A 12,026-nucleotide genomic window follows, 5' to 3' on the forward strand; every position below is an offset into this window, starting at 1 on the left:
TTGCATTTGTCACGGAAGACTCTTAGGTGAGGATTTCATCAGAGTAATAGGAACATGAGGAGGTAAAGGCAGAAACGGCTCCAACCCCGGCGTGGTGCAGCTTCCACCCTGGTGTAGCACGGGCGCCTTTACACGTGCGTGGAGTTCAACGAGTCGGGGCGTTTCAGAAGGCTGGTCCCTGCCCTTCCTACTGAGGTGAGATGTGGGTATTAGCATTCACCAGTTCCCCCAAATAACAGACATGCTGTTTCTTCTTCTAGATTTCAACTTTAGTCAAGTTTATCGACTTTTAAAATTTCAACTTTGGTCTAGACAGAGACATCTTTATATATCAGTGTCTGTGTAATACCTTACCTCTGAAATCTCACGTTAGCTGTTGACCTTTGTTGATTTTTTAATAGGAAACTGCTAATTGAAATGCTACACAATTATAACAAGTGCCATTTGACCTATAGAGATCGGTGTTCTTGAAGGAAGAAGGCAGTGGGGAGGCAGAGTCGGCTGTCTATGTGTGGTCACGTGAGCAAAGGCCCTTTCTGGACTGAATTCTTGTGAGTTTAAAATATCAAGCAACAGCCCTGGCGGCGTGGCTCAGTTGGTTGGAATATCGCCCTGTAACCAAAAAGTTGCGGGTTCAATTCCCCGTTGGGGCGAGATCATTGTTTCTCTCTCACATCAACATCTCTCTCTCTCTCTTTATCCCTCCCTCTCTCTCTAAAATCAACAAGCATATCCCCTGGTGAGGATTAAGAAAGTTAAAATATCAAGCAGCATCCTCTGAATACCTGAAGAGGGATGCCCAACCATGTTTATAAGACATAAAACTTGAGACTCTCTGATAACTTATTTTTTTCACTCTTCAAATTTTAAATAATCTCCACTGATTTTGTGTTTTCCTGGAAATCCATTCTTAAGAACTCTTCCTTATTCAATAACTTACTCATTTCAACCCTAATCCCAGGTATTCAGAAGTACTTATGGTGAGCAAGACCATTGTTCTGTAATCAGCTGACTGGATAAGACTTTGAGCTCTCCGATGAACTCTTAACGTTATTGAAATTTCTAATTACAGCTTCCCATGTGGCTTTCAGGCAAGCTGATTTTATCATGTGAAGAGGATCAGAAAAAAATTTTGATTTTTTTTAGCTCACAGAATTGTACAAAGAAATGTCATTTCTCAGTAGCTTCTAGAAACATAGATGACTCTTCTAGCCTTCCTATAATTTCCCCATGTCTATTACTCTGATTATGAGTTCACTAGGTAGTGAATAGCTAGCTACTATAAAGTTTGACTATTGACAAAATGTGCCATTTTATATTTCTTCTGTGTACTGCAATTTTGGAAGCAATTTCTTGTACTCTCCTCTTTCATTCTTATACCAACTCTAAGATATAGGTAAAATAAATATTATTATCCCAGTTGACAAGTGAGGCAAAATAGAGTTAGGTGACAACATTTTTATGGTATATGAAAAGTTGGGCACAAAGAAATACAGAATGAAATCTGAAGCTTAGGATGAGATCATGCTCCTACCAACAACAGGCTTCATAAATTTTTAGTCCAAAAAAAAAAAGAAAGCATAAGGTAATAAATTCCATCCCAAGCCACCAAAAAAATAGTGATGTGTTGAGTGTCCTCCATCAGCAAAAGCTACACCAGAGGACCCATCCGTGACACAGAACACTGTCTCAGGTGCCAGGTTCAACGATCTTTTGTTGGCTTCTACTAAACTGGAATAAAATATGCTTCACAGGGAAGTGTTTCCCTGGTCACATGTATCCGATACTAATTTATTTTAAGGTTTCATTGAACAAAAGGTAAATCTGAGTTAAAAAGAATCCTTGAGTAAGAGGAACCAAGGCAGGAACAGCATGACCAAGAAATATAGAGTTATATATATATACATATAATTCTAGAGAAGACAACACATAACAGAAAGAAAGATAAACAAAACCAGAAAGACGGTATGTACCTCCTCTGCTCTGCCACTCAATGCTGGCTCTTGGAATGCTCTCCGGAATGTGTGAAAGAGTCCCTCTTGCCTGCAATTTAGAATTTAGAATGCCATCTTCAAGAAAAAAAACAAGAGCATTGGCTACGGTGGAAAGGAGGGCCAGGGGATCTGAGTGAAACGTTCACAATATAGTCTTTATAGCATCTTTTTTTCTTTAGATTCCATCCCCAAGAGTGAGGTGAGTAGTGAGAGTGAGTGAAATGCATAATCTCTGAGGAGTGGCTTTAATACTGATTTTTTTGGACATCAAGTTCCCTCTATATTTAGCTCTTTGAAATATAATTATATTTATTAAAAAAGGATAAATCTCAAAAACACAGGCTACCTAAACCATCTTTTTCAGTTTTTTTATTTTTTAATTTTTTAAAAATATATACTTTATTGATTATGTTATTACAGTTATCTGATTCCCACCCTGTGGGGGGGCTCCACCTGCAGCCCCCCCCCCCCCCCCCCCCCCCCGCTGCCACGGATGAGAATAAGTCTACCAAGACATGATCTGCTTGGGGAAGAAAGGTGGCCGATCTCTCAAAGGAGAAGGGCCAAGAGCCTTTTCCTCAGTGGGCTTTTATTGGGATCAATTTGCACAGGAATAAAGGTAAAGCTCATTAATCATTGTCAGGCAGTAAGGATCAAACAATAGATAGCATACAAAGAACTCTGAGGGCCTATTCTGAGTCAGGGTCTGTTAGCTAAAGGGCTATAAAACTTTGGGAAACAAACTCATTTCCTGCTCGGACTTTTATCATTTAATTGAGAGCATTCTTAGCAAAGCAGGCTTCACAGGACTTTATGTATTCTTTCTTAGGCCTGATCACCTGGGGAACCCACCCTTTCCAGCACAGGGCTGCACCACCCTCTGTCATTGTCTCAGGCTTAAGTCAGGCAGGGGAAGTAAGGCAGCCAAGAGATTAGGAGACTTCTCCCAGACAGAATGAGGACTCAGGCTATGTCAAAGCTGAGGGGCAAGGGTCCATCACCCTTTTTCTCCATAGCCCCCCAAGTCCTTCCCTGGGGCCTCCCTGTGATCGTGCTTGTCTTAGGTCATTCCCCACCTTGGGGAATCTTACCCATCATTGACTAACCGATCAAGCATTGAGGCCAGGCAGGGTGAAGTAAAAGGAGCCAAAGTGGCACCCCTGCCAGGGAGGTAAGCTTTGTCTCCTTAGTGGCTTATGGTCTGAAGGTTACTCACTCAGCCTTAGCCACTCAGCCTTAGCCATGGATGTGGGGGGAAGGGCGGTTACAGCTTCTGAAACCGGCAGGACTGTTCCCAACACCACCCTTCTCTTTTTTCCCCTCTACTCTGCACCTTTGTCCCACCCACATACCCCTCCATGTAACTCCTCCATGTACGGCTGATAACCCTCCATTTCTGTGAATTTGTTTCTGTCCTAGTTGCTTGTTTAGTTTGTTTTAGTTTTTATTTTTTTAGGTTCAATTTTTGATAGTTGTCAGTTTGCTGTCATTTCACTGTTCATATTTTTGATCTTCTTTTTCTTAGATAAGTCCCTTTAACATTTTATATAGTAAGGGCTTTGTGATGATGAACTCCTTTAACTTGACCTCATCTGCGAAGCACTTTATCTGTTCTTCCATTCTAAACAATAGCTTTGCTGGATAGAGTAATCTTGGATGTAGGTCCTTGCCTTTCATGACTTCAAATAATTCTTCCCAGCCCCTTCTTGCCTGTAAGTTTTTTTCTTTTTTTTTCTAGGTTTTATTTATTTTTAGAGAGAAGGGAAGGGAGGGAGAAACAGAGGGAGAGAAACATCAATGTGTGGTTGCCTCTCCCATGGCCCCCACTGGGGACCTGGCCCACAGCCCAGGCATGTGCTCTGACTGGGAATCAAACCAGCAACTCTTTGGTGCTCAATCCACTGAGCTACACCAGCCAGGGTCCTGTAAGGTTTCTTTTAAAAAATCAGCTGATAGTCTTATGGAAACTCCTTTGTAGCCAATTCTCTCCTTTTCTCTTGCTGCTTTTAAGATTCTATCCTTATCTTTGATCTTGGGTAATATAATTAATATGTGCTTTGGTGTGTGCTTCCTTGGGTCCAAATTCTTTGGGACACTGAGCTTTCTGGATTTCTTAGAAGTCGATTTCCTTTGACAGATTGGGGAAGTTCTCCTTTATTATTTTTCCAAATAAGTTTTCAATTTGTTGCTCTTTCTCTTCTCCTGTGGCACCCTACTATGATTCAGATGTTGGAACATTTAAAGTTGTCCCAGAGGTCCTTAAGCCTCTCTTTATTATTTTGAATTCTTGTTTCTTCATTCTCTTGTGGTTGAATGTGTATTTCTTCCTTCTGCTCCAAACCATTGATTTGAGTTCCTGTTTCCTTCCCATCACTGTTGGTTCCCTGTACACTTTCCTTTATTTCACTTCTCATAGCCTTAGCTTTTTCCTCTATTTTGCATCCATACTCGACCATTTCTGTGAGTGTCCTGATTACCAGTGTTTTGAACTGTGCATCTGATAGGTTGGCTATCTCTTCCTCGCTTAGTTGTATTCTTTCTGGAGCTTTGATCTGTTCTTTCATTTGGGCTACCTTTCTTTATCTCAGCACACCTGTTACATAGTAAGGGGCAGAGCCTCAGGTGTTCACCAGGGTGGGGCAACCCACGTGACTGTGTTGTGATTCTGTACATGGAGGAGGGGTCCCAGAGGGAACAATGCTGCTTGCTGGGCTCTCCGCAGGCTTTCAGTCATTTCCCCTGCTCCCCACAAGCAAATTGGGCCCTTCTGGTGCTCATTCCTGGGTGGGTGGGCTTGTGTACATTTTAGGACCCTGTGGGTCTCTCCAACAAACTCCTGTGAGGCTGGGAGTTTCTCCTGCCACCTCAACCCCCACAGGTGTTTTCATTAAAAGGTTTGAGGGCTTATTTTCCCACCTGGAGTCCTGGGTTGTGCTGTCTGTCTTGTTCCCCAGCTGTTCCTCCTGGTTTATCTGCACGGGCCACCTGCTCCACCAGCAGCCACCTCACTGCACGTCCTCTGCACCCACCTGCCCGTCTCTACCCCTCCTGCTGGTCTGGGTGAGCATTTCTTCTTGAACTCCTTGGTTGTCAGACTTCCATACAGTTCGGTTTTCTGGCAGTTCTGGTTGTTTTGTTTTTTAAAATTTGTTGTTGTCCTTCTTTTGGTTGTGCAAGGAGGCATGGTATAGCTATCTCTGTCTCCATCTTGGCAGGAAGTCCTTAAAACATGTTTGTAATTGATATGGGAACAAGAAGGTAATTTTCTTTCTTGTTCCTGAGTTTCTTTCGGGAACAAGGAAGTAGCCAGGGGGCGTTGGCTAAACCACACGGGGAGGACATACCCGCCTCCTGACTCACCGTGCGTGCTTCCCTACCCAGGGAGCCCGAACAGAGGGTCCAGATCTTACTCATTTTTGCAACCTCAGCTCCTCACTTCCTGCTTCTTAAATTGAATTTTAAAATAGTGAGCTATGGCTGGTGTGGCTCAGCAGAGTGAGCGCCAGACTGTGAACCAACATGGTGTTTATATTTCGGCTGCTCTCTAACAAAGGTGTGCAAATGCCCAGAAGAGTTCAAGATTCGGGGAGCTGAGCTTTGTGGTTCACACATACATGGGGAGTGATAAGGGAAGATTTTTCTTACATATGCTGGTTTGTGTCAAGAGAGAATTGAGAACTTCAGGAAAACGCTTTAACAATTTATACAATTCAAATAGCAAGAGGTAATTTTAGAGTTATGCAAGACTATAATGACTTCTTGTGATTAGAAAGAGGAGGCTCTAACTAGAAAGGAGCAGGAGGAGGGAAGGAATTCAGGAATAGCTTTGGGAAGAGGACTTGGGAGGTGGGGGAGGGTGGTCTCTCTTGCCTTCCCCTACCCCCTCCCTCCAGCCACCTGCAGACCTTCTCCAAGAGAAAGCTGTCCACACTGCCCCCAGCCCTGAAGCATCGCAGAAGGAATTCACAGGCAGTAAAAGCCAGGTGCTGGCAGATACTGCACGTTCTTCATTCAGGGTTTGTAGGTAGTCGGCACTCGGTAAGAGTTTAGTGATTAACCGGCCTTTGAGATCATATAAATGAGCTGCTTGATTCTCCTGAAACACCCTGATATTAGGATAATTCATACTTCCCTGAATGTCTAGCTATTTTATCCACATCAAACATTTATTTTATTAATTCATCACATCAACATCAAAATTTGGTACGTTTGTCTAATGTATTTCTTGACCAGCTTGGACATCAGGATAGCAGTTCTGCCACTTGGGGAGATTATTTGGTTTTGTTTTTCTGTGTTTGTCCATTGTAAAAATAAGGGAGAACTGCTGTTGGGCTGTGCCTTGTGACACTAACGACCTCTTTGATGTCAGCTCTCTCTCGTGCACTGTGATTCCTCTGATGTTACGGAAGCCGCACACTCTCTTTGAAGGCGTAGTTGTCTGGCAGGAAAAGCATTACTAACAAATGAACCTATTGAACCAGGAAAATAAAATCCCAGCTAATAGTTAAAGATTAAGTGTGAGAAATGGAGTTGGTAAGGGTGTTTCCAGATGGATCCAAATCCAAGGGACAGAGGCCACTCTCTCACAGATGGCAAATAACAAGGAAGACAGTGGTAGCTGGCGTGGTCATGCCTGCATGCTTTCCACTTTTGATGTTAGATGTGTGTCTACCAAATGTTCATTTTCAATCCTTTCCTTTGCTACTGGCCGGTGAGCATACGCTGGAGAAAAAACTGTGTCCTAGTTGTGTGTGCTGTGGTGAAAACCACTTAAAAAATTTTCTGGATGCTACTTCATGCCACTTCACTAGAAAACAGAAGTGTTGGTCATCAATGTCATTTCCAATTTTAATATTTTATGATGCCACCAAACCTGAGTCAACCTAGTAAAAATTATATCCTATTACAGCATAGGGTTAGGAAAACACTGGAAATATGTAATGAAATCTCAGTAATCTTACATTTAATAAAGGGCTTCTTTTGCTTTATTTTGAAAATTGCAAGCCAATAAATAAAGGAATAAGTGACATTTTAAAGGTTCGAAGAATATGATTGTCAGAATTCTGTTTAATTACATAGTTACAGTTCACATGATAACAAAAATGAAAGATAATATTACAATGCTAACAATATTCAATAACTCCTGGGTAAAAACCAGCCATTTAGATGTTCAAATCTCAATCATGCAAAGTTGTGGTGCAAAGTGGTATTTTTGAAGTGCTTTACCTTTTTTCTGTGATGGAGGAGATTTTAATATTGCACAACTATAAATGATCCTCTTGGTAGCAATCTCAACTGCAAATTTCTTATAACTATAAGTAAGACATTATTAACAATAGTTTATGTATTGAGGATTGTGATATAGAAACTATCAATTTAGAAGGTAATTTTTGAACTATGTATTTTATACATTTTTTACCAAGGGGAAAAATCACATAGACAGATTTAAAAATAATTTAATTTCCTAATTTTATTATTGCCTCATTACTATAATATGTTCTGTTCTGCCAGATATTTACATTTAATTTCCAGGGATAGTATTCCTTTTCATTCCATTCCAAAAGGTAGCTCAGCTAATATTTAAGTACAAATGTCCCCAAACTATTACCTGGAATAGATCATGATTAAAAATAAAGTGTATCAAATGATATATTTTCCAGAAGAAATACATTTATAACAGGCATTTTACTTCTTAACAGGGATGTAGGGTCCAAAGCTATTTTATCAAAATGATCATAAGCATTCTATTTAATCAATGACAAATGATAAGCCCTATAGAATATATAGTATAAGACTTCACAAAGTATATATAAATTAAAAAAAAGAATTGACAGAAAGCAAACACATAACACACATAATTTAATACCTTTTGAAGATTCATAGGGACAAGGATATTTCAAGATGGGAGATTTCTGTGTGGACCCGAGAAAAAGATTACTCCAGGGGGACATCCCGAGGAGGTCAAAGTCAAAAGTGTGTGTGTGTGTGTGTGTGTGTGTGTGTGAGGGCTGATGTGACAAGGGTGCTCAGGGAGGCCTCCGTTGCCTGCAGCCCAGACGGGGCTGGCTCTTACCGGTCATCTGTCGTCAGGGAGGGGACCGATGGCTGCAGTAGACTGAGGGCTATCTCCGAAGTAACCCAGTCTTAGAACTGCAAAGAATCTCTCTTTTCTAATTCAAGCCTTCACAAAAATGTGAAGTCTCTTTCTGCACTCCACCCACGGACACATGTATTTTTTGATAGGGATAAGCATTGTTTCTTGAATTGCGCGATAGACATGGAAATCTGAATTTTATTAATCAAATGATTTCATATTGACTTATGTCAATTTCTGGTTGATGTTGGATATGAAGATACTATCATTTTTATATACATCATGTTAATTTCTGATTTATACTGAATATCAAGATACTACTATCATTTTATTTTTCATTCTTCCCTGATTTTCAACCTCTCTGTCCAGTAGTTAATGATATTGAAAAACCATAAAAACCCCTTCCAGAATGTTTTCTTTGAGAGAAAACCCGCAGTGACTTTAAAAAGTAAATTAAATCGTTATCTTAATCTTCTTTTTTCTAAATTTGGGTTTTTAAATTTTAGACTCCTGAAAATAAGTAAGTCTTACGAGACTGTGGGTTAGTTGGGTGAATTAAAACGACAATCAAATTCCAACATGAACACAGCTATGGGGTCGGGGTAGACACCCTACTCACTGGGGGCACAATCCTGTGTCTACAGAATGAGCTGATTTTATGTTGTTTTTAAGTCTAAAATCATCCACAAAGCAGAGAGCAGATTGAGAACGTTAATTGTATCAGCTAATAAAATAAGCCCAGAATATGGAATACAGATTAGGGTAGCAGACACAGGAGGTGAGGCAAAATAAAAAAGTATTAAACAGAATTATTAGGAGGAAGTTGACACATTCCTGTTACAAGTGTGGTTTTTCCCTTCCTTGAAATGTTTACAAGATATTAAAATTTTGAACTAAGGAAAGTACAGGAAAATCACACATAAAATATGGTTTTCATATTGTTTAGTAACTTTAACTTCTGTCTAATTTATCTAAACTTCAATTAATTGAAATAATTGCCTATGTAATTATATAAGGGAAAACTTGATATAAAGTTAAAAAAAAAGTTACTCCCCAAATTTCAGTTGAAAGTGGAAGATTTTTGAAGTCCGTGTGAAAAAAACTATAGCCCTCATATTATCATTCCCTAACAAAGCTGTGACAGATGCTGTAAATAATTAAACTGAAGTGCTACAGAGTAATAAAAATCTCCAAAATAATAATCATAGTTACAGCATGACAAATTAGTAGGAATACAACACATAGACACCTATTTTTTTTTAGTTTGACCATCATCTTAGAACAGTTGTCTGAATTTCCAACAAAGAACTGATTGATGGAAATAGTAACACTTATACCAATCATTCATGACCTGGAAGCATAATGAATCACCCCATAAAGCCTCTCTATTGATATACAGTTGGCGATGAGTCCAGAAGGGGTTAGGAACATCTGAAGAATTTGGAAAACACAAGTCTAAGGGCCTGTTACCTTACAGGCCATGTGGCATGTATCAGCTCCCACTACCTGTCCCCGGGAGACTCGACGGAGCCAAGGAAACATTCCCGGACCCGAAGCCTGCTAGCCCCATCCCCCCATTCACCTGGAGCCTGCTGGCCCCGCCCCCCCCCCATCCCTGCCTTTGAATACATTACAACATGCATGGGGGTCAGTTTTCTCCCGAGCGGAACACACAGTGGGACCTTTACTCTACACGCCCGCTTCCAGAGCCAGCTAGCATTCCGCCTAGCTAGAAAATGTGCCTCAAATCTCACGATACTTCCACCGGAGTCTATAAACAACTACCTAACACCCCGCTTAGTGAAATAAATGATAGAAATGATCAACAAAGGTGCACAGTCTCCAGTAAGAAGGTAAGGACTGGTGGTAGTTCCAGGGAGGAGGGGGCGGGTTAAACTTCCAAGTACGTTTATGGGGAATGCATACATAGTAGTGTGTGTCTCTTCTGGCACGTTCAGCCCCCACCCGTCTCGCTGATAATGTATCTTCACGTCGAAACTCTCACGAGGTGGGCTCTCCAAAAAGGATCCTCACGTGACTGAGGAGACACGTGACCACCAGGATTTGCCTACACGTTCTTTGGTGTTAAATAATTTTCCCTCAGCTATAATTTTCACTCAACTAAAGGAAGCACACTTGTTGGTCACATGCTGTCTTTGTGCTCTAACTTCAAAATTGATACAATGGATGTCGTCTTGCACACTTAGCACTCACCGAAACTCGTAAAGAAGGCCAAGTCTGGGACGTGGAACCAAGGTTAGAATGTTAGGAAAGTAAATCTGGACATTTCATTGGAGTCTTTATAATCTTATCTAAATTGGTGCCGTCCTCCTTGGCCCCTGCCATGGGAAACCACACTCCAGAAATTCACTGGCTAGAAATTCATTTGTGTAGCACATTACCTATTACTGTAATTATTAATGTACAAGTATGACTAGTAGGCAAACTTTTATCTATTTGAGAAGGCCACAGTTTGTGGATTGTAAGTATAAGTAATTATTAGTATAGTAATTTGAAATCGCAAGATATCAATAGACATAACATATTAATAGAATTGAAGAAAATGCATACTCTTCACTTTGAGCACTTTTTAGCATATTATTTGTTTTAACATGAAGTATTAAAGGTCTTTAGGCTCAGCCTCACTGAATGTATCTTGCCCATTTATCGCACTGTGTTGTAATAACTAAAACTGGCCTACAATGCTTTTATAAGAATATGTCTATCATTTGCTTAGCTCGTTTTCACTGTATCATTAATGGTCAATTTTAGGAAGTGGCTCAAATTGCCTAGGGAACAGTGTACTCATGCTTTTTTTTTTTTACAATGTTTTCTGAGATATTGGCCAAAGAATGAGGGGCAGACATCAATTTTTATGATGTGTTTTAATATCTGCTACAAAGATAGCACATGCAATACGCTGGATGTGTAGAAACTGCTAATAGTGTAGTTATTTATCAGTTCACTGTTTCTGTGGTGGAAAGTATAACTGGTTGACCATTTTATAGGTGATAGATGATTTTCAAACGTAATCACCCAGTGAAGTCAGAGAAAACCTGTACAACAAGAGACGAGGACTAGTATTCCAGTTAGTACTTGGTTGAAAGAAGTGAGGTTTGCTTTTAATATATACGTGTCACTTCCCTTCACATCCCCTATCTAACAGCATCTTCTCTGATATATAAGTAAATATGTTTTTTATTTCATTACGTTCAAATGGTGTTAGTGGCCAGAACCTATTGATTCCTAAATATTTGCACCTGCACCAATTGACCAGTTCCAGGTGCCTCCCAGTCGCTCAGTGAATGAGTGAACGTTGTGTCTCCTTCTGCCCTCATCAGAACAGTAAGCTATTTGGGTTAAAGTGACTTTATACTTTTATGCATTTGAAATATAACGTCACAAGTACCATTCATATTATCCGAGGAAAAAACTGGGGACATAAGAAGTAAATCTGCTCGTGTAACCCTTCTGTGGAGCGTGTATGCCCCCCCCCCACCCAGGCCGGCTCTGCCCCGAGAGGACCCCTGATGACGCGGGTTGGGTTCCATCATCGCTGTCCTCTCCCCGCCTGACGTGGAGATTGGGACCCTCTTCATGCACCTGTCTCCCTCTGGACGGGACCCTAACTGAGTCACTTTCAGAGGAGCCAAAAGATGTCTTTGGTTCACAGTGAGTCACTCCCTCACAATGGAAAAGTCACATGTATTTTAAAGATACAATACTATTTCTTGAGGGAGAAAAATGACTTGCGGAGTGTGGAGGCGTCTGTAGTCAAAAGCCTACCAGCTTGAGGGAGTCGGATACAAGCCTACGGCCACCCTAGTTGCTCTAGTGAAACTGCTTTCATGGCATCCCAGGAGTCTGGTTCATTACCTTTTTTTTTTTTTTTAAGATTTTATTTATTTATTTATTTATTTTTAGCGAGGGAAGGGAGG

The 12,026-nt window shown here is 40.6% G+C and overlaps 1 protein-coding gene across 1 annotated transcript in view; it reads right to left on the reverse strand.

Annotated features, from left to right (window-relative positions):
- Nucleotides 1-7,237: 7,237 nt before the first annotated feature.
- The window catches only part of DOK6 (docking protein 6), a 248,658-nt gene continuing 243,869 nt past the window's right edge, over nucleotides 7,238-12,026 (reverse strand). Inside the window, exon 9 of the mRNA XM_028524496.2 lies at nucleotides 7,238-11,964. The gene's annotated coding sequence lies outside the window, so the exon portion shown is untranslated. The remainder of the gene's footprint in view (nucleotides 11,965-12,026) is intronic.

This window comes from Phyllostomus discolor, chromosome 9 (assembly GCF_004126475.2).
Source record: "Phyllostomus discolor isolate MPI-MPIP mPhyDis1 chromosome 9, mPhyDis1.pri.v3, whole genome shotgun sequence".
NCBI lineage: Eukaryota > Metazoa > Chordata > Mammalia > Chiroptera > Phyllostomidae > Phyllostomus > Phyllostomus discolor.